The sequence below is a fragment of the Phalacrocorax aristotelis genome, chromosome 17, assembly GCF_949628215.1.
Source record: "Phalacrocorax aristotelis chromosome 17, bGulAri2.1, whole genome shotgun sequence".
Taxonomy (NCBI): Eukaryota; Metazoa; Chordata; class Aves; order Suliformes; family Phalacrocoracidae; genus Phalacrocorax; species Phalacrocorax aristotelis.
The window spans coordinates 12,640,237-12,667,500 of record NC_134292.1 but is presented as its reverse complement, the minus strand read 5'-3'; the positions used below and the strand labels follow the sequence as shown (position 1 = coordinate 12,667,500).

At 51.5% G+C, this 27,264-nt stretch overlaps 1 long non-coding RNA gene across 1 annotated transcript; it reads right to left on the bottom strand.

The window, feature by feature from the left end:
- Positions 1 to 9,758: 9,758 nt before the first annotated feature.
- LOC142065571 (uncharacterized) lies at positions 9,759 to 10,468 on the bottom strand. Its single transcript, XR_012663451.1, has 2 exons — positions 10,421 to 10,468; positions 9,759 to 10,329 (listed from the first exon to the last, which is right to left on the bottom strand). It is a non-coding gene; the product is annotated as an uncharacterized LOC142065571 (long non-coding RNA).
- Between the last annotated feature and the right edge of the window lie 16,796 nt (positions 10,469 to 27,264).

Below are 27,264 nucleotides of genomic sequence, written 5' to 3'. Positions count from 1 at the left end.
CGCACCCAGCAAAGCCGGTGGCAACGCGCCGCGGCGTCTGCCCGGCGGCACCCGCGGCCCCCTCCATCGCTGAGCTGTGCCCTCCGTGCCTCCCCGCCTCAGCAGCGAGGCCTCCGCCGCGACGGAGCCTCTCCACCCTTCGCTGGGCAGTGTCTGCGCTGCAAATGAGTTTGGCAATCCAGCGCTCGCTGTGTACGTTTCCCCCAGGTATTTCCCCCCCTGAGCACAGGGAGACGAATCATAATTGACTCAGAGCAAGGAGATTGATGAGGCTCCGGTCATTTTACCGCAGTCTCCCCTGACGTGCCACCCACGCCACCAACCACTCCTCCCCGGACACGTGTCGCTGCCTCCCCAGGCGCCGACGGGGCTCCCCGGGGATGTGGCAGCGCCTGCATCCCTCACGTGCCCCAGGAGCTCCCCCGTGGACGTGCCTCCGCACTGGCACCAGGACCCTGCTGCTCTGCCCAGGCAAACCACCCCGCTCCCGCCGGCTGGAATCGGGGCTGAGCGCCGCGGGGAGCGGGGGTGCCTTCCTGTAAGCGCAACAGGCGGGGACCGCGCCAGCCACCCTGATGCCGGGAGGAGATTGGAGCATTTTAAAAGCGTGTTCATCATGCCAGGTTGCATAAACCCACCGATGGATCCCCAAGGAAGAGGTGTATGGGTTTGAGAAGCGTGTGTCACCTCGCCTCGGTGTGCATCTGTTCTGCTGGTACCGTGCCTCGTGCTCCTCATCTGCAGCGTAACTTGGGAAACCCAGCGAAAGGCACAGAAACTCTTGAGGTCACTGTTTCGAGGTTCTCTCACTGAGGTGGTTTTATCAACAGCAGGTTCCATCAGTCTGTTGGAAAATAGGAAACTTGGACGTTTTGCCCCTGGCAGCGACGCGCGGGCTGGGTGCCCTCCCGCTGTGGGGTGCTGCGCCGCCGGGCCGGGCTGGGGCTGGGGGTGTCAAGCCCCCAGGTCAGCCTGGATTTGCACGTGAGCATGAAAGGCCTCCGGACGTGGCGCCAAGGGCGACGCCTGCGCCAGCCACATGAAAGCCTTCTCTTTAAGGGCTTTCTCTTTGGTTGTTTTGAACCTCTTTTCTCTGTTGCTCTTTTTAAACTTGTTTTTAATTTGTTATTCTCTTTGTGGGCCCCCTTTATTTTTATTCTACTTTACCAAAAGCGCCTGGATTTTATTCCCATCCCAGCCTTATTAGCATTTTGGTCTTTGATCTTTTTTTAAAAGGATTTACCCCACAGTTTTATTATTCAATTTTCCAAAGTGTATTTTCACATAATCTACAGAAATGGCTGAGACAAGAAAACTTTACAGAAGAGAGAGCTGTTCCCTGCAAGGCTGCTGAACTGGGGTAGGGGAAGGTGTTGTGGCGAGGACCCGCGCTCCGCCCTTCCCGGGGGGCTTTGCAGAGCTGCTCCTGAGCTGCTCCGTGCTCTGCTGCCGCAACGCCGGTGCCCGGTGAGGGGCCCGCCGGAGGTGGCCGCCCACCCAAGTCGGCAGAGCCCGCGCAGGGGAGGCATCGCCCCGGCACCGCAGCCCTCCGCGCTGCCCCGCGTTGATAGTGCTCCCCTGAGCATCCCACTGCCGCCGCCCGCAGCCCCCTCGGCGCCGGGCGTCCCCCGCCACCTGAGCACGGGGCTGGACCAGGGCAGCCGGGCACCCTCCACCCAAGCAGCGCAGCGCCTTCCACACTGCACAACCTTTAGCAGCTCTTTGCTAGGAATCACTTTCTAATGAGCACAACAAAGTGATAACAATTAATGAGGAAGCAAAGCATTTATTTCTGAGCCCTAATTAACATTATCCCAAGCATTCTCTCAATGCTCTTTTGATGTCATAAAGCATGCTGGAACTATAAATGAGCTGTTCTCCCATTAACACTGCCATGCCCCCATCCCCTCCCTCTGTTACCCAGACATTAACCAAACCACTACAGTCACGGGAAGTTAAAGGCCGCATCTTTATTCACAACAAAACAAGATAAACAATCTGCAGGTGGATTTTGCTTCAATGTCCCAGCATGGAAAAGCATTAAAATACCGATGCCACAGCACTGGGACAGGGCACGTGGTGCGGACACTCTCCTGGGCTCCTGCGCCAGGTGGTGCGGTTATCCAGCCTCTACAACCTTGCATGCAAAGTGGGTCTCCGCCATGTGAAGTTCACCTGAACTCTGTTTTTGAATGGAAAAATAATTCCCAAGCCAAACCGTCCCCAAGAGGAGGCAAAGCTGCGGTTCTTCTTCCCTAACTCAGAAGTGTGAACCCGACTGAGTTCATGCCACATGAAAATCCCCCTTCGTGTCCCACACACCCGCCCCCTCAGAGGCAGCCCTTGCTCCTGGTCCTGGTTGCTCTCCGGCTGTTCAGCAGGGCAAGCCCACCGGGCCGGGGCACACGCCGCAGCGCTGCCGGTTCTGGGGCTTGGCAAATCTCCAATGCGACCCCCTTCCTCCCCTCCCGCGGGGTGCTGTATGATACGCCCTACAGACTACGAAATACACTCCCGCGGTTACCTCCAGGATGCAAGCAGGATCCCAAGAGCCTCCCAGATCCTTTGTTTTGAGGTTATTGTGTTATGCTGGCACCAGAAGAACATTGGGCTCTGAGGACGAGCCCTGCAGCCTGGGTGCAGTAAGGGATGAAGTCTTGTGTTATACGGCAAAGTGCCTCAGCAGCCGCCGAGTGAACGTCCCTGCTTTCATGGGTCTGCAGTGGTGAAATTGCATGTTCCTCTCGGAATATGATATGGAGATGCACAATTTCCTGCCTTATATCATTCAAATCCATATCTGTTCCAGCACAACTTGCATTCACCCTGCAAAAAGAAAACCTGCAGATACATGCCAGGCTGTTACACGGAGATCAAGTCACTGCCGAGACCGATTGTGTTCAAATACAGTATCTCCCAAGTATTTATCTGTTTATGTGACTTATCAGGTGCCAGTGCAACCTCTGTTCTTGACGGGGTAATGCAGGCTTGAAGGCAAAAGAAACCCTCTGGCTTATACCACATCCGTTACTAATCCACCGAGACGCATCACATCAATAATAATGCTGGAAAGGAAAGGAGCTGTCTCGGCAGCCCCTTCCTCTGCACACGTGCTGGAGCCGCTGAGCTCCAGCTACTCTCAGAACGGGAACTGGTGGGTAAAACTACAGTCCGGGTGGAGAGAGGTCCGTTCTGTGCGACATGGGCGCCTGTGCTCAGCAACGGGGAGGAGGTCAATCGCTTGGACTCCCGGCTGCTTTTACCGACCATCTTCTACCTGTCGCTTGGACTCCCGGCTGCTTTTACCGACCATCTTCTACCTGTGCTCTTACATGAGAGCTGCTGGTTCGACTGTTCCCCTGGTGCACCTTAGCAAGGAGCCGTGCTGCAGCAGCAAAGCGCCTCTTCCTTACTATTTCGCTTAACACTGGCATAATATCAGCATCTTAGTGTGCCTCTTCCCAGGAGGGGCACGTGGGACAAGCCCCACTGCTGCGGTGCCAGCCAGCGTTAGCAGCCGGCCTGGGAGTGCCGGGCAGCCGTGCAGCGAGGGGCTCAGCACTGTGCCGGCCAGGGGACAACCCGAGGCCCCCGGCCCACACTGGTGTCCCCCGACCTCTGCCCGCAGCCCTCCCTTCCCACGCCCACCCCCCCCAGGAGCCCTGCACACTGCTGGCACCCCTGAAACCTCGCCGCCTGTGGCATGGAGGGCTCCAGCACTCAGGCATTTAGGAAAATGTTTTAATTCTGCAGGGGTTGAGCCAGGAGGAGAAAACTGGCGATAACGACTGTGCAAGGAGAGCTCAGCTGAGCACACGAGAGGAGCTGCCCCACGTTCCCAGGCACCTGGAAAGCAGGGGACGCCCAAGAGCTCCCCGTGCAAAAGCGACACCCTGCCCCGACTGTTTATCATTAACTCCCATTTAAAAGAAGAAGGAAACTGTGCAAACCATTAGGAAGATAATTGGTCTCTCCTCTGTATTTCAATAAAAGCAAGGGACAAAATACCATGTATGTGAAATAACTACTTTAGGATAACAGCACCCGTCACCTTGACAACTCGGTCAGAGGTCTCGGCGCGGCAGTGCCTGCTCAGTGAGGTGTGAGAAATAGAGGACGCCGGGGACAGGGGGAAGATACTTGTCTGACCAGCGGAGATGTGAGGACCACAACAGGCTGTTAGCTACAGGATTTCTAAACAGAAAGCAGCTTTCATGAGGAAACGTTAGAAAAATATCCCCTGCAGAGCTGGCGGAGCAGCGGTGTGAGCAGTCCTGGCTGAGCTCCCCTGCGCCGGTGCCGGCTTGGCCGTGACATGCAGCTGCGGGAGAGCCCAACGCCTCTGCCAGCGGGGAAACACACGTGCTAAGCGGCACAGGGTGCTGTCATCTGACACGAGGGTTCAGCCTGTCCTGGGTTCCCCTCTGCTCCCCCGTGCAGCACCCCCAGCAAGGGCGTGAACCGCCTCTTTTCCCTGCCCAAACACCGCGCCGGGGTTGGCTCCGTGCGGGGGCCAGGAGCGGCCCGCAGGGCCGGGGCTCCGCGGGGTCGGTGGCCACGGGGGCTGGCGGCCATGGGCTGGGGCGGGGGGAGCGGCGCGGGTGCCTTCACAGGGTGTGCACATCGCAAGGACACAGCTCCGCCAAACACGCTCCAAAACACACCAACACGTAAAACAACATAATATTGCAAACAAAAGGTGACAACGTAACATACTAATATGAACAGACATGAAATCAATGGGAATTTCTATTTAGGTAGGAAATCAATAGGAATTTCAAGGTAGGAAAAAAGGAAATTACTTACCTTTAATTTGAGCTCTCTTCAAGTCTGGTTCTCCATAGATCGGCAGCGGGGGCTCACGGGGCTCACGCAGCGCTGGGGCAGCAGGAGCATGGGCCGATGGCGGCCGCACCTCCCCAGCCGCGCCAGGGCTGCGCGCCACCCCGCCGAGGTCCCCGCCCTGCCCGCGCCAGGGGAGGTGGGCCCATGGCCCGGACTGTCCCGTCGGCCCTCAGCATCTCCGCCTGGTGCACAACAGAGCTTTGCCGGCGTGAGGCAAAGCCGAGCCAGGCGGCTGCAGAGGGGCCGTGCGCCTCGGTGCTGCGGTGCCGCAAAGCGAGCGCCCACCGCGGCACGGGCACGGCCGCCCCGGGTTGCGCGGTGGCAGTTCTGAGGTTCGATTTCTAGAGTCCTAATCCAGCAATGACAGCACTTCAGTGGCAATGTTTGCAAAATAGGTCATTCTTGGGAAGAAAAAGCCAATGCAAGGCAACTGGGATATGGTAGTGCAGCCCTTATCCTGCAAGACAATCATGCAAATGGGCTTGCTGGTCCGTGCAGAGCCCTTCTGATTTCAGCATGCCTTGGCTGAGGCTCTGAGCTCTGGCTGTGTGATGCTCTCAGGAAGATGAGGGCCTCAGCTTGAGACCCTTAGAATTGAAAGATGTTATGAAAGTGAGAGATCATTATTATTTTGTTAAAAGGAGACCTAGCTGCATCTCAAACTCTGCCACGCCAGCGACTGAAAATTAAAAGACTTCTAGAAGTAAGTATTAGTATTCCACAGAGGATCTCAAAATCACCTCCTGATGTGGTTGAAGGTGGAAACAATTTTAAGCCATTGTTTCCATATATATTTGCATGCAGCAGCAAAGCCGGATGTACCAGCATTTTGCATTTCACTCGTTCATGAGTGCTAAAATGGTCTGCTGCATTTTAATTTAAACATAATGGAAGGGAAGTATGAGCTTTGGCAAAAAGTGGGTGAGGCTGCCTTCCCCAAGTGAATGCAGAGCCTAAAATGCAGATATATTCCTGGCTGTAGAGACAGAAGGCAGCATACCAGAGCTCCCTGACTCCGTGGCTTTGGCTGCCGTAAGTTCTTCCATGGCATCCAAAGGCGCATTCCTCTTCCTACTGGTCTGTGCTGGCCTCCCCGCAGCCGAGCGATGCCTCCCTTGGCAGCCCCCACCACCGAAGTCAGAGCAGAACAAGGGCAAAGTCCATCTGCCCCTGGATATTATTCCTGGGTTGTGTTTCCACTTTTCCATGGTTCTGGGCTGCTTGAAATGCACATTAACCCCAGGTATAATGGCGTTGATTGGTATAATCAACAAGGGAAGATATTTTCAACATAATACGAACAAAAAAAAAGAAAGAAAAATAACTATGTACAAAGGATTTTCTTCGCAGTTCTCTTGGTCCTTTTGCCAAAGGTCCGTATGATGCTCTCTCCCACCACGGAGGTGTTAGAGACCTCCTATGAGGGTGGTATCGGGCAAAGTGCTTTAAAAAAAAAAGCAGTAGTCAGGTGCAGGTTTGCAGTGCAGCCTGGCAGCTGTCCCAGCTCGGACCTCAGCTAGACCAAAAACCAACAACAAATCAGCTCCACTTGCCGAGGACACTAAATTGAGGCAAGCGCTGAATGAGCTAGCGACAGCAACAACAAAAATCCAAAGGATTTTATCATCTTTGTAGCAGAAGGGACATATGGTAAATAAAATTTAATGCTGCCAAATGGGGAGAGATGCACAATGACCTAAGAACCATAAAGCAGAGAGCAGCATGAATGGAAGTGAACTGGTGCAAGAGGGAGGATACTGAAGATAAGGAAACAACTGAAATCATTACAAAAGCATCAAATGCATCCATGGATATTTACTGTGGTGGCAAAACAGCCACAGCCCTGGCAGAGCCACCTGCATTGCTGGCCCAGTGCCACACGGAGATTTTCTCCTGCAGGCACCTATTGTTCCCATCCCTTTGTCTCTCCCCCACGCGGATCTCCGGATCTCCCTCCATTCCCGACTCCTCTCCCCTGGGGCTGGAAGAGCTGATGTGACATGTCATCTCCTCCATCGCAGCGGGTCAGAGCTGAAGGGAGGAATCCCTGTGTGAACAGCAGGGCTTTCCCCAGATTTCATTGCCTGGTTTTAGTCTGGACTTTCCAGCCCTCTCTTCTGGCTCCTGAACCTGACCTGGTCTTTAACTCCCTCATTCTTCTTTTGCAGCAAGGCCAGGTCCCAAGCCTAAATTGTGCTGGGGTTTAGAGACAGGTCCAAGGCTCACGGACCCCTTTCACCTTTAATGAATAACACCTTTTCTTTTCCCACCATGGAAACTGCAACTACCTCTTCACATTTCCCTGCAACACCATGCTTGTGCCTAATTAAGCTCTATTAATACTAATGAACAGGCTCACCATAGCCCATCACTTTAGTTCTTAATCTAATGCCATGTTGTGACACTTGTTCAATGATGATTTCAGCCCATGAATCAAATCATTGTGGTTCAGCCCATATGCCCAGCTCCCCTCTCATGTGGGACCAGAGAGAAATCTCGCCCAGAAAACAGTAAAACTGGTTAAGGAGCTTTTAATTAAATAAAAAGGCAGGCTTGAGGCCCTGCTGTCCCGGCCGTGAGCAGCAGCTGTGGGAACGGCTGGGGCAGAGGCCCTGCGTGTCTGCGCTCCAGCCTGAGCAGACCAGGTCCTGCTGGCACGACGCAGACCCTAACGCATGCATGCAGGCATGCAGCCCCGAGGCCTGGGGGAACACGCTCAAGGGAAAGGGCACAGAAAAGAAATAAGGAGTGACACTGTGAGGGAAGGTGTCATTAATGAGGAAGCCCCAACAGGCCGTTTCTTTTCTTTTTTCCCGTTCACATCCATGAGATGAACCTAATCCACTTATTCTGGGAGGAGAAGTCACTCCTGCGCTCTGCGTACCGGCTCCTGGGCTGAATGTTTTGTTTAAGATTCATAAGCTCTGAAAAATATTTCCCCTTCAATCCCAAGGGTTTCATGGGAACAAAAATGTCTTCTCTTCCTGATGTGTTCCCATTGCTTGTCACTTAGTTTTGTAGAGTGATGCATGATTTAATTCTCTCCATACCTGCAGACAATTTGCAAACTTTCTGTTTTCCTCGGGTACCGGCTTCCCCTGCTGCAGTGGGCCATAAAGCATCGTGTCTGTGCTGGATGCCGGACCGTAGCCTGTGTTTCTGTTCTCTCTTTGATGCTGCTGAATTATTCAGGTGGGAGACTCCACTGAACTCCAAAGGCTCAAATAAGAAACATAAAAGTTAGAAACTCCTAGGTTTTAAGAAGTACTGGAAGTGAAAAAAATATTTCAGCCAGGTTGATTTATGTTTAAAATACCTAAATATACTGCTGCACTGATCGATTTGAATTGTGTTGTCATGCTGGTTGGCAGAAAGAGATGAGATTTTTCAATATGTTAAAGTGTAAATGTTGTTAAAAACACAGTATTAGAAGATTAAGATTCTGACCCTTTACGTTCCAATGATCGTAAAAATAAGACTTCCAGCCCATTAAAGAACAGCTTGCCGAGGCATTACACTGAATCACTCCACCACGAGGATGTTATAACCCTGTTCTAGCTTATTCATAGGCATCTGCTTATGTGGCATCTACATCAAACTGTGAATGCAAATGTAAGTCGGAGGGCTTGGATGTGCTTTAATAAACCCTGCCAGGTTCCCCCTCCTCAACCCGGAGCTCCAGGAGAGAAAGCGAATGGCTCAGCCCACAGGGCACCTGCAGACCCTGTGGCCACGCAGCTACGGCCCGTTGCAGCGCCTGTCCCAGCCCTTCCCATCACCGGTTTTTCTCTCTTTCTTCATTCATCTTAAATTAACCTTGCTGTGTACTGGCTGCAGGGAGCAGTCAAATTCTGGACAACTCAATGGAGAAAGCCCCATTGACTAAAATTAATTAGGCCTTACTTTTTGGAAGCCCATAAGACAAGTAGCTGCTCTGCTGTGTATACGGAGCTGCGTCCCCGTACCGGGTCAGCGTACGCAGCGTGGGGACCGCTGGGTCGCCTCGGGCACCGGCTCAGGGAAACGCCTACTTCCATCTACGTATTGAGTGCGTCGGGCTCGGCTGTGCCCCGCTCCCTCCCCAGGGGCGGCTGCCGGGTATGGAAGAGACGTTCACCACCCTGAAGACCTTCCCAGTGCTGGGACCCGCTTGTGCCCCCGCAGCCGAGTGCGTTGCAGGCTTCAGTGCAGGCCGGTCCCAGGAGCGGGGCGCCGGGCTCATCTCGCGCCCGGGAGATGGAGACGGGCAGCGCCTGCTAGCTGGTCCTTCCAGCAGCGGCGATTATTTAAACTAACGGGAAGGATCCAAGCGCTGGAACTTTTCGGAGAGATTTAATGTTTTATGACAGACCAAAATTGTGTAATGAAAAAGCCTGATTTTGTGTGTGGGAGGTTACTTAGAAATAAAACGTGTGCTGGTGCCTGGGGAGGCTGAGACAGATGAGGACCAGAGCCCCTCTCGCAGCCCGACCTTCCTCCCAGCCACCCTCCTCCGATGGGACAGCACCTCTCACCCATCCCATCCTCACCGTCTCCAGGACACGGCGCCAGTAACGGCATCGCAGGGGACAGCAGGGATGGCAGGACGGCTCCGCAGCCAGGCTGGACCCCCAGCACCCTCCTTAAGGACAGCTGGGGTTTGTCACAGAAACATGCAGATTCTGGCTCTTATTTGAGGCAGGTTTGAAATAGCAGTGAAGGTTATTGAAAACATAACCAAAGCTCCTCCTTATTTCATTAAATACAAATGTGAGTGGGGTCATCAGTTTTTATAGGGGCTCGTAAAGCATCCCTCTTGTTCAAATAGGCTATCAAATCACCCAAGGCTTCTCTCCGTGAGGAGTGCAATAAAACCAGAGTTTCTTCTTTAAGAAACTCATCTCAACATCATAATAAAATAACCTTAAATAATACAGTATGGAACAGTTTTTCAATAACATAATTATAGGCTTCCATTTTTTTCCTGGCAGGTCATTTCTTGGTATCTATTTTGGATGCCATATTGCAGAGGAAGGGGGTAGGGTGGAAAGCATGGGAGGATTTTTAAGTATGTCCTCAGGTCACAGCGGATCACCTTGCCTCTCCTTTGCGTGACGCGGACACAGAGGGGCCCGGGAGAGCCGGGGCGGCTGCTGCCCGGCGCCGGTGGAGAGCCGGAGCCTGCAGCGCAGCGACCGCAGAAGCGAAGGTCAGCGCCGCGCTCACCAGGCCTCCCACGTTCCTCAGCACCAGAAGTCCTGTTGCGCACCCTCCGCTGAGCCAGCTGGCTAGCACAGAGGTGGCCAAGATGTCAGACGGTCTCGTGTCTGCAGAGGATGAAGGAGGAACAGCCATCGGCGGTGCAAACATGGACAGGGCAGCAGCGGTCGGCATCATTCAAAGCCTTTACAGCCCTCATCATCCTCGCTTCTGGGCGATGCGGAGCCCGGGGTCTGCCCAGAGGACTCAGCATTCTCCTTCCTCCACCGCGGGAAAGTGCAATTCCTGCAGGAGCGTGTGCATTTTGCAGACAGATTAAAACATTTAGCGGTGTATCTGTTTTCTGCTTCCTTTTTTTATGTAATTGGTGGCTGACCTGCCTGTGCCATGGTGTGTCATTAGTCCCCCAGGAAATGGATTGCTGGGCAGAGAGTGGGTGGGCTGGCCAAAGGGCAATGCAAATGGTGTTTATGTTTCAGACCTGTCACGTAAAGGGATTTTAACCCTGTACTTATTTACCTAAGCTGTATCTCCCCTTTAGTTGGAGCAATGGTCTGGTTTTTGATGTACAGGTGTCCATGGGGTGTTACTGATTGCACCTGGGAATTCTAGCTTCCGTTTTAGGAAAGGTGTATTATTTTTGCATGCTTACATTCAAACATTTATTCACAAATAATAATTGTTTGATGTTTGCAAAAGGTGCCAAGTCTAAGCTACTTCAGGGCAACAAACACACACAAAAAATCAAACCAGGGTGATGTAATTTTAAAGCCATCTCCTATATAGGAGTCACATGCCTGAGCATACATATACACACACGCTGTCCCACACACTGTACATTCATGTAAAAAATCAATCCGCGTACAGCACCTGCACATGTTTGCAGATAATACAAAGTTGTGTTTAAAAAAAAAGAAAGAAAGAAAAGCCTCAAGTGGCAGAGCAGTTAAGGAACTCCTAGGTGTTTTTAATAACATTGATCAGACCAAATGAAAAAAGCCAGAGCAGTGGGAGACAGGAGCAGCCAGCAGATGCTGACATTCTATCACAGCAGACACATATTGACTAGCGGTCTGAACAAGTCACTCACTCATCAGCGGCCAGCCTGATTGAGTTGCCTGCAGCCAGTAAATGAGCCTTCCATCCACTGTGGGTCGAAATGAACTGCAATCTTTTCAGACCTCGTTGTTGGCCAAATGAGAGATTTAAAACCCCGGAGGACTCCAAATGAATTTACCAAGGAGCCACAGTGACTAACAAAGCTACAATACATCAGAGCGTGGGGCACTGGGTATTACACTTACTGCTTGGTGATCAGCACTGGGTATTACACTCGCTGCTCGGTGATCAGCCTGCACTGAGCAATGCAGAGGTAACCAGATTAACCAATGCGAGGTGTGTAAACCTTTTATGGTTTCTTTAAGGATTTAAAGATTTTGATGAGAAAACACTACAAGCTTCCCAGGGGAAATTTGCTGTTATTGATTTAATGTTTGCTTGCATGCTACCTGTCAATTTTCCAAGAGCTTCAGCAACAAAATTCTTATTTGATATTTGACAGATCTCTTGCTAGTTTGCATGAGCGGAGCAGTGGTGTGTGGATAGCAAAAAGGAAAGAGAGGCAAGGGTGCCTGCTACGTACACCATTTTAACCAAGACCTAATCTCAGGCTAAAACTGATTCCAGGGCCAACTACAAGCTCCAGGCTCTTCAGAGGATGGCTAGGGACAAATCAGACTGGCTGGATTTGTCAGTCAAATGAGGAAGTTTCAATTTTCTTTAGGGTCAGGTTTGATTAAACATCCCACATCCATGCAAATGCATGGAGGTGGTAACACACTCTACCCAGTCATCATGGAAGAGGGATTTAATTTACTCCTACTCCTGACTTAGACCCAGATTAGAAAGTTGAGGTTTCTCAGGTCCACGCTGGCGTGCTAGAAGCGTGTTTGGTGCACTGAAACCAGAAATGTGAGAGGAACACACAACGCCGTTGGGCTCAGCCAAAGTCATCAGAGAACCTCCAGAGAGTCAAATGTTGAGCTTGACCTGAATCCAGTGCAAAGACCACGGAGGGCATGAACCAAGAAGTGAGTTCTCCCTCTCATGTTCCCTGCGGGTCTGAGAAAGGATTTCTCAGGGTTTCTCCGGTTTGAAGGACCCGGCATGCCTGGGAGGAAGGCAGAGCACTCTTTTTCCAGTGCCTGCCTTCTGGAGATCAGTGCTGCTCCCCTGGGCAGTGATTATTCCACCGCTAACGTTTTCATGATAACAAATTGTTCGCTAGCTGGGGAGACAAATGCAATGCACCTTCCCTCTTACAGCTAATTCCTCCCCCTGTTCAGGTGCTGACCTGCTGCCTCCCTCGCTCGAGGAAAGCACCGTGTGTAATGATTCAGGCCAAACTCCGCTCCCCGCTCTCCCTAGGTGCTCTCTCCCGGTCAGCGCACCCCCAGCACCACACAGGTCTGTGGTCGGGTTACTTCATTCCAGCTGAACGTAGTAAAATGATTTGTCATCTTCATTTTTTTGCTGTAGCGTCCTGGAGGAATATGCTTCGAAATGCCTTCAGCAAGAGCCTCTAATCTGGAAGAGTCATTTCTCCCTCTGCCTCTCACAGTACAGGAGCAATGCAGTGGTTGCTGGCTGGAAAATTAGCCCAGGGAACTCTCTCCTCTGTCTGTCTCTCACCTCATTAGACTAGTGAGAAAATGTAATTGTAAGTCTCTGAGGCTTTCTCCTCGCAGGCTGGTGGGGGATTGTGCTTTGCAAGGGCTAGCGGAGAGCAAACCCTGCACCCTGGCTGTTAGCACTACGCTCCAGCCGAGCCTTCCCACAGAGTGACCTGTCGTCCCCTGCGGGACCCGCACAGTTTCCGTCCATGAGCCAAGTGCAGGTGGGTCCCCCGGCACCCCCCAGTGCCGGCACACCCTCCCCGGAGCAGCCACCCCAGTGCCACCTTTTGTCCTTGGGCCGAGACGCGCATCCCAGCGCAGGAGCTGCAGGTGGAGGCTGCGCCATCACCCCCGGCTGCGAGAGGAAGGACCTTCTCCATCGGGAGCGTTAGTGATGGGAGGACAAACCCTGGCTGGGGACGCAGCAGAAAGGGCCGCCCCTGGAGCGGGCTGGCTGTCCCTCTGTGTTGAGACCTGCCTCAGTCACGAGCCCTGGCCGTGCTACGGGCAGCGGCAGGCAGCGCTGGGCACCACGGGAGGCTGCGGCTGACCCTGCACAGGCCACCAGCAGACGGGGAATGCTGCGCGCCCACGTGCCGTGCCTTCAGGGGCTCCCCGTCTGGGCAGGGCAGCGTGGGGACGGTTGCGCTCTGCAGTCCTGGAACCAGCCCCGTGCCTCGCTGGGAAGCAGAGAGGTGTCCCAGTGCAGGGCTCTGCTGGGGGATAAAGTGGGAAACTACATTGCTCACGCTGGTCATCGCCGGCTCCCCCACGGTCAGATGCTCCTGGTGCTGTGACGCTCCTCCCAGCACAGGCAGCGCGGGGGTTTTAGGGAAACCAAAGTAACTCTTCGATACCGCCGCATTCCTTAAATCTCAGTCTGCAGCACCAGTCCTGACCTCCTCTGATTATTATGACTGTATCTTCTTTTTCTGGGGTATTCCACTCTAGATCAATTTCCCTGCACGCTTTACCAATGCTGTGGTTGCTAATTGCAAGCACCAAACACTTGCTAGGAAGTAACACCGCAGTCCAAATCAAATGGGAAGTCTCTGCACGTGAAATCCAAAAGAGAGGGATGTTATTTACACCAGACTCCTGACATGCGCGTGTGTGTATTTGGCGAGGTTAACAAAGATTAATACACAGAGGCTGTTTTTGGTGTGGAATGGGAAATGCTGAGGCTGAGTCTACCAACCACTTCAGAAATAACATGTCTGCCTTGTATTTTAAGGCAGGAAGCAACGCCTCAGCTGAAATCACTTAAACAAAAAGATTGCAGTGAGGGGCATAATGCAAGAAAGTAATAAGGTTTAAAACAGGTCAGAGCCCTTTCCCTGCTCCACTGCTCCTGAGTGAGATGCATTATTTAATGGTCTTTGGTCACCGCTGATATACTGTTGATGAAATAGATGATTTTGTTCAAAAGAGCATTAGAGAAGAAATATACAATACTGCATTACATTCCGGCACAGTTCTCTCTCTGGTAAAAGCCGATAGATTGAAGGTTTTTCCTCTTGACAGGAAAGCAAAGCAGTTGAAATGAAAAGTCTTATGAAATGGCAAATACAAATGGTAATAATGCCACCATATTCAAAATTAAATTGTTGTAATTTTAGTTTCTGAGCATGGCAAAGTAATACAATATTCAGCACAGGCTTGGGGAGCAAAACCCTTTGGCAATAACGACACTGCCTCATGAGCTAACCAAACAATCTTTTATAAAAATGTAGAGTCTGATGGGTCTCTCCATCAACCCTAAGAGCCGCTGTGTTGTGGATACCCCAGACATGGAGTGTATGGGCTGCAGTACAGCGCTTAACCTAGAGATGTCTCTCCTAAAAGAGAAAAACGCTTTAACTGTCCAAATATGTTGAATTAGAGACCGGATCAATGACAGTCCACAGCCAAACCTCAGTGATATCAAGACAGAATAGCTGCCTTTCCCTTTCTGCTTCGCCTGTTTATTTCCAGGCATGGCTGCGGGAGTTTAGCATGGCGCTGGCTGGCTGCGAAGTCACGCTCAGAGCATCCACACAGCACTGCTCGTCAGGGCCAGGCGCAAGCAGGGCTGAAGCTGGGCTGATCCCGCCTGGTCTTCTGCTCAGTAAGCCTGCTGCACAAGGAGACTCCCAGTCCCTGTAGCAAATGGGCAAGTGCCTGCCTTCCCCACTCTTCTTGCCTCGCCAAGCCACTGCAAATAGCTCTCGGTATTGAATCTTTGTATTGCATCTGCACCATGTTTGAATAGCCTGCTGACCTTTCCAAGTAATGCCTCTTTTATAACCTTCATCTTCTGCTGGGGTTACGCCATCCCTGTACTTACAGACCAAGAATTCAACGTGTAATGATAACATGGAGCCCAGCTTTCCAGCCGTGCAATTATTCTCTCTGCATCCCTGTTTACGCTGTGACTTTCATCGCGGTTAAATGCTGCTATTTTCTTTTGCCAGGCCCTGGGAGAGACTTGAGTTTGCCCTCGACAGGTTCAAGTCTCTTCTTCCAACAGAAAGATATTACAATGCCTATAAATAATGCGTCTGTTTTAACGCAGGCGTTTAGCTGGTGTGGAGCTGGACCCTTGCTCGAAGTGGCGTGAGTAGAGGGGTGCTGCGGGGCCAAGCGGGGGGCAGCTGCAGGGGCTGCGGAGCACATCGGACCCTCCTCTAACACAGGGCAGTTCTGCGGCCTCGCCGCACCCACCAGCGGATCGAGCCAGGGTCTGCGGGGCGCAGGGCCCTGGCTCTTGGGGGGGCGGCAGCAGGCACTGCAGAGCAGCGTGGTGTCGCCAGCAGCAATAACCTGTCCGCAGGGAAATTCCGGAGTGACCCTGTGGGCAGAGGGGGCACCCCGAAACAGGACCAGCCCTGGCTCATCCTCTCTATCGCTGGATCCCCAGATGTGCATCAGTAAAATCGGCAGCGACGCGATCAGCAAATGCGGCTCTGCCCGGGCCCCCCGTGCCAGCAAGGTCCGATGCCGGGAGCCTCCGCGGGACGGGCGCTCCCCGTGCCAGGCAGCCCGGCTCCACAGGCAGACGTGCAAGCCATCCATTACGCAGTAATGGGGGGAATGCAGCAAAAATGGCAGTGAGGGAAAGGAATACATCACTGGTAATTATCTCTAACCAGAAATCTCCTCCACTGCTCCAAGCCCCATCATTCCAGCCCTATTCTAATAAAGTGACACCTTTTTAATTATGGTAAGGACAAATCTGAAATTCCGGTAAGTAATTAGCATACATAATTTGCCATCTCTGACACAATGTGACTTTATCACAGGCTACCTCAGTGCAAGGAAGAACTGCAAGGCTGCTGTATATCCTGTTTTAATTTTAGAGAAACCCAAACTGTCCATTTATTTTTATTACAATGTATTTCTCAAGTAGTTGAGTGGACAGCACTGAGAGTGCTCCGAGAGTGCAAATAAACAGCAGCAGCCTTGGAATGTTAAATTTAAGGGTTGTTTTCAAGAACAGGACACTTAATTTACCAATAAACTATGTTTTTATGTACCTCCGTGATACCCACTGTTACCGAGAGTACAAGCTAGCTGGGCCCATTTTTAGGTGCACGGGACCCGCTGAGCCATTTAGCCTGGTTTATTTTCAATGAAAAGGAAATGCCCATCAAACTGGAAAACACTTTCACATTGCAATCAAATTATTTATTTGCCCTTCCAACGGCTGCTTCTAGTTTTATTGTCTTTCTCAGTTCTCCCCTGCTATTTGCATGCGTGCTCCAAGGGTGGTGCTTGGTTGTGGTAATGGGCAGAATATTAAAACCTGTAAACCGTGGCTATGAGAGATTTTTCTTAAAGAATCGTAATATTTTGCAGCAGTTGATGCACAATGTGGTAAGGTTCCTAGTTTCCCTGTGACTCCCAGGGCTAATATTCCTGCAGCTAATATATTTTTGAGAAATGTTTACTCTGGGCTAAATCATGAATATTTTAGAATTGAGCCCTGCTGTCCAGTTGTGATTAGTCGGATAAGCTGCACGGGTTTGTTTCTCCTTCATGAGTGGGCAAGGGCTCTTAACCTAAGTGCTTGTTTATGAACACAAGCATTTGATATCTGATGTGCTAAGACGTGCAAAATAAACGCTGTTATTCAGGAACACTTCTGTAGGTGTTTGTACATGGCGCAGCACACATATCCACCTTCCCTTGGAAGCCGCAGCGACCGAGACAACAGCAACTCTTTGGGAAGAGGGAAGCAAAACCTTTCTGAAGCATTAAAAGCGTGAACAAAGCCAAGCTGCTTCAGCTTCTGAAATATCAGCTGTCTGGTGCTCTCATCAGAGAGCAATATCCTGGGGAGCCGCGGCAGGCAGGCGTGCTGTTGGTGCACCGTGCCGGCGCGGCGCCGGCAAGCGTGGCTGCCGGAGGCCCCGGGCAGGAGCCCGCCCTGGCGCGAGGCCGCAGACCTGGCCAGGCTTCACACGGCGACCGAGCCCCCAGTTCGTGCTGCCTTCGGGCACGTCGCGCCGTCAAAGCCAAACGAGTAAATACGAGAGCCGTGTTGTACGGCGAGGTAGGAAAGGCGCTCTGCAAATAAGATAATGGCAGGCAGAAAGGGCTCTTCGTTCAGTGGGGAGATGTGCCCTGCAGCCCACCGACATGCAGGCACAACCCCTGCCAATAATGCCGTGTTACGCCGCGACTGTGACTATCCATCAAGATCTAGCAAAAAGAGCCATTTTGGTCTGGCTACATCTGTTTGCATTAGTTTGAAAGCCAGGATAAAACATTCCTCATAAATAATTAAGTCATCAGGGCACACGCACAGCGAGAGTGAATTGTCCTGAGAGGCAGCCCCGGAGGATGGGCTGCTCCAAGGGCGAGGAGTCCCTGGCTGGGGAGAGGAGCCCAGACACTGCGGCAATGGTGGGGGGCCCCAGTGGGTCCCGGGGGGGCAGGTCTGCCCTGGGACTGCAGGAGGGCTGGGCTTGCACCAGGCTCTCCCCTGCCGTTACATGGGCCTCCAGTGCAGCAACTTAAACAGCCCTTTAAGACTGATCGGATGTTTCTCATGAATAGTTCTTCATCCAGCTAATGAGCTCTTTGGAGGCACACCAAAAAGGAAAAAGGGAAATCCCAGGCTGGTAGCCTGCGGGGAGGTGGGTACGGCATGAGCCTTTGCAGAGCAGAGGAACCCGAGCTGGTCCTAAGCATGATGGAGATCTCACCTGGGCCGTGCGTGGTCCTGGCTGGATTAAACCGCGGCGTTTCTGCAGGCATGTGTTAGGCTTCTGGCACCCTGGTGCAAGTGAGACAGCAGGACCTAAACTTTTATTTTGGGAAGGCAGCTTTCGGCCACTGCCCTGCGCAACACCTTCGGAGCAGCCAGTAATATCAACACCGATTAATTAATCAGTTCAATGTGATGTGACCGCCTCGGGTAAGGCAGGTGTGACACAGCTCTGTGTTCACGCACACGTCGAGACTCTCCAAGGAGCCCGGGGAGCTGGAGGGGGCAAAGACCTGTTTTAAAATTTCCCACGAGTTTGGAAAAGGGCAGGACACCTCCCTTTCTGAAGTTTTCAAATGTATTTTGGAGCAAATGATCAGAATTGAAATGTCAACTATTTTAGATTCCAACCGACATCCACAATGAAACATTTTCAGGACTTTCTTTACATCAGCAGCACAAGGGGAGGCTTTTGCCCTGAGATGGGACTCTAAATATTGCAGCTTCCATGGAGGGGTGAGCTGTCCTGCTTACGGTGTTGGCAGACACTCGGGGTGATGGTGCCTGAACTGAGCACCATCCTTGGTCTTCCTCGTGAATCCCAAGCCTCCCTCACCCCTGCCCTTGCCTCTCCTAAGCCTCCTCCAGCGGGAGAGAGGCTGCGGTGGTCCCCCCGCGCCGCCCGCCTGCCACGCAGCCCTCCCGAGCCCACCGCGCTCCCGCCGCGTACGCGGGCCCCAGATTTGTCTTTTCTTGTCTGCGTTAGCGAAAGGGAGATGCATTAATAAGGCAGGGGAAGCAGGTTCGGTGGCAGCCCGTGCTCTGCTTGAGGAGGAGTGATTGCTGCGCAGATCGCTGGGAGGCAGGAGGATATAACCCTAATGTCTGCACCTCGGGACATGCCATTAAAAAGGCATCTGCACTGACACAGATCTGTTGTTTATCAATAACCTGACAAGCGTTTCCCCTGCAGCATGGAAACACCTACACGACACGGCGGATAAGCGATGGAGCGGCCCTTGCCGGGTGCCCCGCCAGCCGCGCGCCGGCAGTGCCCGGCCCTTGCCGAGACCTGCGGCAGCACGGGCAGAGCCGTGCCCGAGCCGCCCGGGCACTCGTGGGAGCTGGCCAAGGGGCAGCGGGTGAGCGCAGCCGAAGGATGAAGAGGGTGAGAGGGATGTGAAAAATGCCGCTGTTTGATCCTGAATGTTTGCAGTTCAATGCTTCTTTTAGGGAATTTTCTGGCATTTTATGTCAAAGAGAACTTTTACGTGTAAAAACTGATCTGAATCAAAAGCAGAAGGTGGTGAATTTATCAAACCCAAACACTTTCAGACTTACAAAAAGCATGATTTTCTGTCTGTTTTTTCCGTTTTTCTTCATCCATCCCTAAAATCAACGTTTTATTTGTCCCAAAGTGTTTTTTTCTCAACTTTCCAGCTTTTTCCAAACCAGGAGAGCTGTCTGCTTTCGGATGGGCAGTGCAGGAAGAGGGCTCGCCTGCAGGAGAACCAGCACCAGCGTGCCCCTCTGTGCTCCCCGGGGAAGGGCAGCTCACGCTCGCCATCCCGCCTCCTCCCACCCTGGCTCCGTAATTCCTACAGTGCAAAAACCCTCAGCGCGAGAACAGCGGCCACTTCAAAGGGTCTGAAACCATCACTGCGTCACTTCCCAGTTACCAGCTCCAACCTCCACCTCAGTACGGCACAAAAATGCACAGTTTCGCAGACTCACTTTGGGGGGCTGCACGCCCCCTCACTGCTGCTGCTGGTGCCTCCTCCGCTCTCCCCCTGCACCCAGCTGGGGCTGGGGCACTCGCATGGCATTGCCTCCTGCCCAGTGCACAGATGAATCAGCACTGCCTTAGAACTTCAGATTACATGTAGCTTTAGTTAATTAAATGTAAAATCATTGGAATAAAATTATCCTTTCATTAGAAATTAACTCACTGCTTAAGACTTCAATAATTACTTTTTTCTTCCCAAACCACATACAAAATGGTCAGTTAAACAGTACGTAAAAAAAAAAAAAGTTTAATGACCGCATAGCAATCAAGATTACTATTATTTAAGCACAAGCTATTAACATGTGCAATGAGGTATTAGCTAATAAATTATCTTTATAAAATTAAATTGTAATTTTATCACGAATTTTACAGAGGTTATGGTTTTTAATGGCTGTATTTAGTTGTGGCACTGAGCATGCTGCTTTCCTTCATTACTTCATTAACACTTTGCATTTATACTCTTTCTTATTATTATTTTAATTTAGGAACGGGATTAATTGATTTATTTCTTGTCTCTTCGGGAGCCACTTGGTCTCTGCCGTTGCACAAGGGCCAGGTGTCCCCCCCGGACCTGAGCCTGGGGGCAGCTCGTGCCCTTGCTTTTCTTTCATGCCGAGAGGAGCGCTGGGACGCCACGGGGATTTCGTCCCCGGCCTTGGCCCTCCCAGGCAGCGCGCCACCAGCCCGGGTGCGCGGCACGGCAAGCCCAGCAACGGCGACAAGCCCCTCTCGGATGTCCTTGCACTGTACAACGGCTCGCCCGGGCGCTGCAGCCCCAGTGAGCAGCTCTGAGCCGGGACCCCCCGGAGCCCCGCGCCCCCAGGTGCTACGCGTGTATGTTCGCAGAGGAAGAAGTCACGAGGAAAAGTTTCACGCCTCTGGCAGCGTCTGAAAGCCGAATCCCGTTTCGCAGCACCCTCTGCGTGCCGGTGCCACGTCGCTCTCCCCAGGGCGGGTGCGCTTGTTCCGACACGGGGGAGGCGAGGAGGGCCCCGGAGGCGCAGGGCTCCCGCGCCGCCCCGGGCTGCCCAGCTCCACTCCCGGCCAGAGCCACCGCTCTGCTCCAGCATGGCAGGGCTGGGGGTGACAGCAGCCGCGGCACACGCCAGTTATAAACTTCCCCCGCAAGTTCCCTGCAGACAGATATCCTTGAGACTCACCTCCATCTCCCGCTCAGGTCACAGGGAGATTTAGAGATGGGGAGCTGTAGTTAAGGTCCAGATCTGCTATCTGAACTTGAGTGATGGAGGACACATTCCCGGGACATGTTTATTGTCACCCGGCGGCCCGCAATCCCGCTCTCGCGGAGCCACCTCCATTCCCCGTATAATTCATGGTCTGACTCCGTGGTGGAGTGACTGATAAGGCCTTCACGCCGGGCTTGCCGGCCACATGTCTCAAGGAGACTCCAGAGGAGCTTCGGCACAATATAAATGTGGCTCCGTGTCAGCCTCAAACCCCTGGAAAATTCCCCGTCTCGAGAGTGCAGCATTTTAAGTAATAAAACCATAGAGAGATTACAACAAAATGTGACAGGAATTTATGGCCCTCTGCATGAACCTTTTACCTTAAGATGGAACAAAGTTGAGGGAAAAAAATTGCGTGGTTCACTTAGGTAACCTTTCCAACAAGCTCTCCTCAGCTCCTGGCCCCACATTCCTCTTTGCTGATTTAATAGCAGGAAAAAAACAGCCCTACTGAAAGCAGGGAGCGGGGGAAGCAGGCAGTGCGCCACGCTTTTGTTGCTTTAACCCTCACCGCTTCCTCCCTGCCTGACGCACAACCATTTCAGAGCAAAAGCAAGGCGCTGCCAGACCCTGACCTTGTACCGAAGGCTCTTTCCAAGCCCCTGCTCCTTGCTGTGGCCGGGAGCGCGGGGGCTGCCAAGCACGCCGAGGCCCCGGGAGCTGGCAGTCTGTGACACCAGCCTGCAGCCCGGGCAGGCTGGCTCGCACGGAGGGCCTTCTTTCTCCTTTTATTTTATTTCCTCTTGAGAGACGCCAAAAATCCTATAGCACCTGTAATTTCTAATGAAAGTGAGGGCTAAGTGAGGGCTTCTGTGCGTACCCATACCCTAAAGATGCGGGCTACGCCTCTAAGTGCTAGGTGCCTTCGTACTGGGAGGTGTGTATTTTTATTGCCCGTGAAAGGGTCATGTAGCATAGCTAAGCAGATTCCTGGCTCTCCCTGATACTGGATTTACTGCCACTTTCAGCAATAAAGAGTGGAATTAATCCTGAGTTTACTAATCCAAAGAGTAAACAATATCCAGTGGAGACACTCAGGCAAGATAAATGCAAGGGAGTTAAAAGCAAACGGAGTGAAATCTTTCTGCTCCAAGCTAAGGAGTCATTTGAGGAGCGTGAAGCTTCCACATACAGTATTATCAAATTGTTAATAAGGGTTTCCAAAGTCTGTAATATTGGGAAGCTTTTCTTTCCAATTCATCACGATAGGGGATTTTATATACGAATCATGCTCGGTGCTGGGCAGTAATTTCATATCCTACAATCTGTCAGTTAAGGTAGCATTAGTCAGAAGGACCGCTCATAGCTGCTGGTACCAATTTAAGACTTAGGAGACTAATTTCCTGTTATTTACGTAAAGCACTTAACTTTTTAAAATTCCCTGATACGGCCTATGGAAATAAATACATTCTAAGACAGTTTCTCCTCAAATGTTCCAACACTTTACAAATTATTTATGCCGTATTTACAAAACCAGGTAAGGGGCAGCAACCGTGGCAGTGACCCTGCTCTCGGATCTAGCGCCCCATCATCAGCAGCTCCTTAAGCAGCTCTGCAGCATCCAGGCTGCGCGTACTGTATCATCACGGGCTTATTGAACAGTTTCAACTATTCCGTCCCCACAAGTGTCTCAATTATTTTTAATTCACGCTTGTCCATTACAGAATTTTTGCTGATGGCCACCCAGCCCCTGCCCGCTGAGGTTTTTGCTGCAACCGCTGCCCCCAGCAACCCCCCGTGGGGGTGCCCAGCCCGCCACCGCTGTGCCCCGTCCATCTGCTGCTCCCGCGTCACCCCTCCTGTAACTCGGCGTCCCGTAGCTGGAGCCCCCTCCGCCCAAGGACTCCGCCAGAGTCCAAACACCCCTTTCTGCCCAGAGGCGGCTGCTTCGGGACCTCAGCCCGGCTGCCTGGGGAAGGGAACGGAGCGGCCGCTTGCACTTGCACGGCGGGGGGATCTGGTGCGGCGGGAGCGGCGGCGGGGCCGTCTCTGCGAAGGGTCGCTGACCCCGGACCAGGCTGAGCGCCTGGCCGCGAAGCACTGCTCCGTCCGAGGGCTTCTCGGTGCTGCGAGAGTACTTGGTTGTTCCCCAGAAAAATCCTGTCCGTGCTGAAGAGCAGCAGCACGAGATATTGCATATTCTCTCCTGACATTTTGTAAAACTTGGGGCCAAATCTCAGAGGACAAATTAATGTTAACTATGCCAAAGGGTGCGTTTCTCTGTTGCTTACTAAACACTGAACGCCAGAGTTGTGTATGGCATTAGACAGTACTTGTATTGCAACAAAAGGGCAATCCCCCCCCCAGGAATAAAGGGAGAAGGGGGCTCACCATCCCCTAAGGTGGTGCATGCCCTGGAGTATGATAAAATAAGATAAAAAAATCAGTCCCACTAGTTCTGCCAAGAGAAAGACTATGCAATAACTGAGCGTGGAGGTGAAATCGCATCTCAGCCCTAGGAAGCAGCTGAAGCTCCCGAGAACCGCGGTGAGGATGGAGCTGCTGCCTGTTTAAATAAGGTGAGAACTTTTGCCTCCAGTGCAAAAAAGCCCAACACCTTCAACAGCACTGCATTCCCATAAGTATATTTGTACGTATTTTAAATTATCTTGGGTCACTGCCATGCTTGTTAAATAATTAAAGGCGGCAAATGCTGTATTTACTGTCCATTTAGTGCACCAGACCCAGCTTCACTTTGATTTTTGGTCCAGAAGGAACCATGACATGGCCCGGGAGAATACTTCCACAGCATTAATTAGTGTGGCACAGTACAAACCTGCATGGCTGGTTTTATTTGCGAGTCAAAAATAGTATTTGGCTGTTAATTTTATTGGTTAATGAGTTTTTAAAATATTAATTTCGGTTTTCATCGACAGTGTTTTGTAGCTACAGCAGAGTAAAGTCTGGTTTCAGGGACCATTTTTATAGCAGCACGTACATGACTTCTCTAAGTCAACTGGAGTAATACAAGAGCGTGTCAAACCAGGCTGGGGAATACTTCCGAGCGCCCCGCTCAGTAGTTAGGGTGGACACGTCTGGCCGTCCTGTCCCGCGGTCCGTCAGGAGCCGCCAGGTCTGCCGTCCCGCTGGTGGGCGACTGCGCTTGGGCCCCCCGTCTGCCTCTGCAGGCTCTGGGCCCCCGAACTGGAAAGTTTTTGTGGCCTGACCTGCATCTACAGCCCTGTTTTCATAATCGGGATTGTAACCAACTTCTTTTTGAACCTGAAGTGTGGCAGAAAATGGAAAGGGTGGGAAAAAAGTCCTGATGAATGAAAATTTCTTCCTATAGAAGAACGTTTTAATTTGTCATGCTCATGCAAGAATAAGTTGGTTCGGCAAAGAAAAGAGTACAAATTATCAGCCCTTCAAAGCTTTCCCATTTAACCACTTTATTGCAATACAACTGCCCATAACATTTGCTTTTAAAGCCCATGATGTTGAGTGTAGTTATTACATTGCATACATAAAAGATGTTTACAATTTTTTATATATATGTAAAATGTTGATCCCCTGGGCCACATTGATTTGTGCTGGCTTCGCAGCTGGGTTGGTGCGGGAATTTCCCAAAGAGATGTGATGAGGCTGCAGGGAACTTTCATTTTTTTTTCCTTTTTTAATCTCCTGCTTACCAATTTAAAGGACCTATCTCGTATTCCATTTACGTCAAAATTTCCAGGCGGTATCAGGGCATTCTGGGCTTGGGAGCGCACGGCACGCGCAGGCTCGCATGCTTCATTTTCAAAACGCAGTCTGGCTGTAAACAAAGTTGGGTTGATTTATTAGTTCTTGGGTCTTTCTGTAGTTGGAAACAGAACTGGGACAAGCGCATTAATTGACAGCCTGCCTGCAGCGGCGCGGGGTGGGCAGGGCGGGAGCCAGGCTCGGTGGTGCAGGCGCAGGCTGCGGCGGGGGGAGAGGTCTGCCAGGAGGGCAGAGCTGCGAGCTGGATGCCGCCCGTCTGTCCCCTCTTCACAGCTCTTTGGGATTATCCAAACCCAAGAACTGCCCAGACGTCTCCCTTCGCCTCGAGCAGGGACACAGGCAACTCCTCCGCTGATTGCCGTGGCGGTGCTGCGGCACGGGTCCGGCCGCACCGCGACGACCAGCAGCCGCTGCCCGCCACAACCGCCTCTGCGAGCACAGTACTGCCGAGGCAGCCCACCGGCTGCTTCTCCCCGGCGCCGAGGGGCACCTCTAAGTAGCGTGATGGAAAGGTCTAAGCCTGCACAGAACTTTGTAAGAAGCTTCCATTTTTGAAAAGCAGAGACATAAGCAACCGAGAGGACAAATAATTTCCCAGTAATTGGTTTTATTAATGAACAGCGGGTTGTAATTAAGCTGGTATTCATTTCAGAGAAATTAACTGTTCTCCAACAGAGAAGAAAAAAGTGTTTTATAGTTTCAATCTTCAAACTTTGACAAGCTAATCTTTAGAGTAAAATAATAATGGGGAAAAGCGTTAGAGACTTCTCACGAAAAAACTCACGGGAAAATGAACAAACTCCAAGGAAGTGGAAAGTATCCAAACGGTGGGTCTGCGGCGGGGATGTGAGAAGGTGCGGGTGGCAGAGGGAAGGTAACCTGCAGGCCTACAGCAGGACGGCCGCCCCCCGCCCTTCGGGGAGCGTGTTCAGCCCCCAGCCCGTCCCGGTGACGCAGCCGCAGCGGGGCCGCTGGCGGGCAGCTGGCGGGGATCGCAGTACGTGCGTATACGTAAGAAGACAAATTCACGGTTTATTTACATTTTCACTGTGTCTCATCCTAGGGCTGAGTTGGAAGAAAATAAAAGGCCACATATTACAGATACTCCCTGCATTTGAGAAAAAAAACTAATGCGGCAGCAACATTTGCACTGTTTTTCCTTTCTGGGAGAAGAGCAGAGGGGTTTTATCTGTACATTTTACATTTTTAAAAGACTCTAAGTGTAATCCAGGATATTAGACACTATTCAGCTTCGCACAGGTATCTGGCAAAATGGTTTAAACATTTATTAAATATAGAATGATAAAATACCTTGAAGATCACATCCAATCAACACAGTTTCTGCTGTGGAAAATCATGTCTCATTAATCTGTTAGAATACTTTGAACCTACCAATATATAAATGGATAAAAGAGAATATCTTGACATATTTTTAGACTTTCAAAAGGCTTTTAATGAGGTCTTCCCACAGGATTTCTTAGGAAACAAGATAAAAATGGGGGTAAGAGATACAGTAGCATTATGAATCAATAAGATGGACTAAGAGGAAGGAAACAAAAGCGGTAGATAGTCTTTTATTAATCAATGTAAAGGGTCACTAGCAGTGTGCTACATGGTTACGCACTCAATCTAATGGCACTAATACATTAATTACTGACCTGGAAAAGGAAACAGTTGTAGAGATCAGTTAAATTCAAAAAAGATGAAAGAAATTCAGAGAAGTTTGGCCAAGGCAGAAGAATGAAGGACGTGATAGCTAGTGAAGTTTGATGTTGATAAATACGAATGCTCTAAAAACCAGAACTTTCCCAGCATACAACCAGTTGACTTGGAGAGCTGGTCATTGCCGAGACCTTGAACAACATGTGTTCAAAGACAAATGGCAGACAAGACGGCAGGGGCTCGGAGGGCTGGGAATGAGAAGAGCACAGGAAATATTAAAATAGCTGGTTTTGACTACCTGGTACACCTCCTCTGGGGACACGGTGTGCAGTGCTGGCGTGCCGCATGTCTCAGGAGGACTGCAGAGCTGGGCTGAGCTCAGAAAGCAAAGAGGGAGACGAGCCGGGGTCTTGCAAACTCAGTCTGAAGAGTGTGAAATGATTGCGGGTGTTACCAGGAGGGGCTAAACAGGAGGTGCCCTTGCTCCCCTCCCCAGCACGGGATCAAGGGAAGCGTGGCAGGTTCAAAGGTGGAAACTGAAAATACAGGGAATGACATTCTCACGTGATGTGGAGTGGTGCTCCTTGCCGGAGAGGCCCATGAGAGGCCCCAGCTGAATACTGGTGGCCAAGAGAAAGCTGCGGTGAGGGGAAGCCCTGCGTATCTGACCGTCAGAAATCAGTCCTGTGTCATCTAGGAAGGGATTGCTCTGGGTAAGGGGAGGCTGTTGCAGTGATCCTTGAACCCTATGGCTCCAGGGATGCAAAACCATCATACACTCACTGTACAAACACTGACATGGGCATTTTATCCATACATGTTAGGATTTATAAAGCTTAGTGCTGCGTGTTCAGTTTTCTAGATACTTTCTCTTGTTGCTGTTCTGGAAATCCACCCTGATTAGGTGCCGATATTTGGGCTCCCAACCCGAGCAGCAAGGCGCAGTGCAGAGAGGTG